At 37.2% G+C, this 3,864-nt stretch overlaps 1 long non-coding RNA gene across 1 annotated transcript; it reads right to left on the bottom strand.

Annotated features, from left to right (window-relative positions):
• Positions 1-1,753: 1,753 nt before the first annotated feature.
• On the bottom strand, positions 1,754-2,203 carry LOC107684963 (uncharacterized). The gene is made up of 2 exons (XR_001633911.1): positions 2,104-2,203; positions 1,754-1,836 (listed from the first exon to the last, which is right to left on the bottom strand). It is a non-coding gene; the product is annotated as an uncharacterized LOC107684963 (long non-coding RNA).
• Positions 2,204-3,864: the final 1,661 nt, after the last annotated feature.

A 3,864-nucleotide genomic window follows, 5' to 3' on the forward strand; every position in this document is an offset into this window, starting at 1 on the left:
TCTCTCTCTCTCTCTCTCTCTCTCTCTCTCTCTCTCTCTCTCTCTCTCTCTCTCTCTCTCTCTCTCTCTCTCTCTCTCTCTCTCTCTCTCTCTCTCTCTCTCTCTCTCTCTCTCTCTCTCTCTCTCTCTCTCTCTCTCTCTCTCTCTCTCTCTCTCTCTCTCTCTCTCTCTCTCTCTCTCTCTCTCTCTCTCTCTCTCTCTCTCTCTCTCTCTCTCTCTCTCTCTCTCTCTCTCTCTCTCTCTCTCTCTCTCTCTCTCTCTCTCTCTCTCTCTCTCTCTCTCTCTCTCTCTCTCTGCTAGAATTAACAGGGAACTTCAACTCGACGCTCCCAATGCTGATCTTGAAGAAGCTGTCAAGGAGGCTGAACAAGTCCTTGAAAGGTTCAACCCTTCAAAGGTAATGTTGAAGACATTTAGTTCAAACTGATTTGCTTTAATGAACGCATCCTTATATTATGTGTTAATCAAATATTTTGGTCACACATCATTTTTAACACACTGTCTCAACATGTTTATATTTCCCTTCGTTTCAGCTGAAAGGGAAGACCAAAGGAAGGCCTGTCATGGGATTTGAATTTGACCATCTTGTGCGTTTATGGAGAAGACCAAAAGCTGCAAAGGCAAACACTTCCAATGGTACGTCTGTGTCGGTCTGAGCACTTTGACTGAACTTTACTGCAGAGACATTTTGCACAGCATTTGATGTTTCTTAAACTTTGGTTTACATACCCCACAGCCCCATCAGGAAGAACCCCCAGAAAAGTCTCATGTTGAAGCAGTAATAATTCATACAATTTACCAAGTCAGCAAATTCATATGATATTGTACAAGCGTACTCGTAAAAAATTCTACGACTTTTACTCCTACTGCTGTCATTGGCCATTGCCTCAACTACCAAGCAGATTGTGCCCATTGTAAGAGTGTTTAAATCATAAAGTTTATATTAAGTCCATTGTATTCTTTATTAATCTTTACAAATTGGCGCCGTCTCTTCCCGTTCTAACAGTACATGATATCTGTCCACACCTCATATGTCCATGATGAGAATAGATCTGTGTATGTTTTACTGCCCTTCCATTCCCAGGGGCCCAGAGTCCCCTGAAAGAACAAAAAAATTGAACATTTCAAATGGCTGTAAATCAAAGTCTGATTATAGTTTTAAAGATAAATTTGGCAGGACAGCTACTTATGCTATGTTAACGAAATAATGTTGGACAGAGTTTTCAAACATATATGGAAAGGTGGTATAAAGGTGTTTAAAAAAGTGCTCTTAGTAAAATACCAAATTTCAGCCTGCCTCTTAAATATGTCATAAATGTTTGCACAATTAACATGTTTAGATGACCCTTTGTTCAAAAAATATTGTATTTTCCCTCATTTTATTATTAAACATTTTAAACTACATTACCCATAAGCCTCTGCCATTCTATCACTAGAACGCGAAAAAAAGTGGCGCTAGTATTTGTAGTTTAATGAAGTTATGCTTAGGGTTAGGGTTACGATCTTGGTAAAGAGGTAAAGCGGTTTTTAATTTGGGTTAAAATATAGTCCAGTCACAGCGAGTTCTGCGAGTGCCAAGGGAACTTCAAAGCCAATGGCAACCCAGTTGAGCAGAGGCGTCACACTTACTTGTCCATATATAAATGTTTCATTTGCTTACATTTTCACTTCTTAGATCTGCCAGTTGAACTATAGAAACAAACAAACAAAAAAACAAACAAACAAAAAACATAATGAATCACACATTTTGTAGTCATTTTCCAATGTTTATTGATATGTCAAACTTTTCCCAGATAAACAGTGCCCAGAACAGCATTCTCTCTTCAGTTTGTGCCACTATGAAAAGAATGAAAACAACAAAAAAGCAGTTGATTATAAAAATGTATTTGCATAGAGGTAACTAAAAAAATGCAACAGAAAACCCCTTTAAAATTTTAATTCTAATTTAGTCTAATTCTAAAGAGAATTTGTTTACAGAAATCGTGCCAAAAGATGCCAAACAATATTCAAGGCTCCAGTTGAAAATATATTATTTTCTTCCCTTTAACAAACAAATAGGCAAAAATGATTAAGAACAATGCTTCAATATTTTACAATTATTACCTTTAAAAATATATCTCCTGTAATCATTGTTTGCTTCTATTGTGACTAAATGCAAGACAAATTAATGGTTAATAACAATTATAATTTTATAATGATAAAAGTCAACCATGCGTATGCATTACACGCAATTAGAAAGTGTAAAGCCGTGTTAAATACGCAGATTGATGAGAACGGGTTGAAAAAAAACAAACAAAAAAAAAACAAGATTGTGCTAGTTTTGTTTAACATTTGGGCAGGTTTTGTTTCTGGGTAAGTATGTCTATATGGAAAATGCAGATATCGGATATGGGTTGCTTTAAAAGAAGATGCGAGCTGGTTGTCCAAAAAAGAAGAAGACAAAAAAAATCTGATACAGTCAACAAATCAGAATTGGGCATCAAGACTTGCAGTGTAAATACAGTATAAATAAAGATTTGTTCTGTTTGTTTGTCTTATCAACATGTCATATGAAGCTTGTTTTGATCACCCACTTTAGATATCTGCACAATATATTTTATCCCAGAGTATGCTTAACAATATCATTGTTTCACTGTATGCAAAAATACCCCTCATGTTTCAAGATTTGTGAGGAATCAGAACTGCATTTCAATTATTTCAGTCTGACCATCTGTTTCCATTGATGCTTCAAAGAAATGTAAGTTTGCTGATCTAAGATCACTTTTATGCCAGTCTCTCCAAAAGGTGTCGATCCACTGCAATCTCAGCATATGTTCTAAAAGTCAGATTTGCAAGGCCAAATAAATCTTAACGGCAGCACAAAATGAGAATCCTTGATGGTAAAGAGTGGCATATAATAACGCCCCCATGTAGCTCAGCACAAACAGCCCACAGCCCCTTGACAGAAATGGTGTAGCTATAGCAGACTACGCTTCATTAGTGTTTGGATCACAGTGGTGAAGGAACAAATGAGGTGTCCATTCCTAAAATGTCAAGATAACCAATTATGATACATGAAGGCCTTGCAGAGTAGAGGTTTTATACACAGGTTAATTAATACATTATGAAACAGTTCCTAGTTGTTATCGGATTAGCTAAACAAGTTTGTGAAAACTTATTGAACTACATCAGAGCTCAAAGAGGCTCTGTGTGCTTCTTCCTGAGAAATACAGAGTTAGATACAAATACAGGAATACAGAGTTAAAAAAGGTCCCTATTTATCCCTAGTATACTGTATGTTAAAGATAAATTTGTAAATCTAAATAAGCTTTACAGATCTTTATTGGAAAGAAATACATTACAAGCATACTACTTATTTTCATACACTCTAAAAAACGCTGGGTTGAGACCGCTGGGTAAGGACGTTGGGTTGTTTTAACCCAATTTTGGGTTGAAAATTGGTCTTGATCAATAACCCAGCGGTGCTGGGTTGGGAACGCAGAAGTGAAAGAGAGCACGCACATCACATTAACATCGGACGACACCAGTGCGAGAAGCCGCCATTTTCTCAGTGTCTTCAGATGGAAGCGAGTGCGAGAGAAAGACGGTTTATGGTAAGTAAAGATTAAAAATGTAAAGTCATCATTCATTGTTTGAGTCCGGTAGTACACTCTAAAAAATGCTGGGTTAAATACAACCCAGTGCTGGGTAAAATAGGGACAAACCCAGCAATTGGGTTGTTTTGACCCAGCGGTTGGGTTAAATGTTCAACCCAACCTTCTGGGTAGTAACCCAACCGCTGGGTCAAAACAACCCAGTTGCTGGCTTTATCCCTATTTTACCCAGCACTGGGATGTATTTAACCCAGCATTTTTTAGAGTGTAT

The sequence above is a fragment of the Sinocyclocheilus anshuiensis genome, unplaced genomic scaffold, assembly GCF_001515605.1.
Source record: "Sinocyclocheilus anshuiensis isolate Anshui unplaced genomic scaffold, SAMN03320099.WGS_v1.1 scaffold49, whole genome shotgun sequence".
NCBI lineage: Eukaryota > Metazoa > Chordata > Actinopteri > Cypriniformes > Cyprinidae > Sinocyclocheilus > Sinocyclocheilus anshuiensis.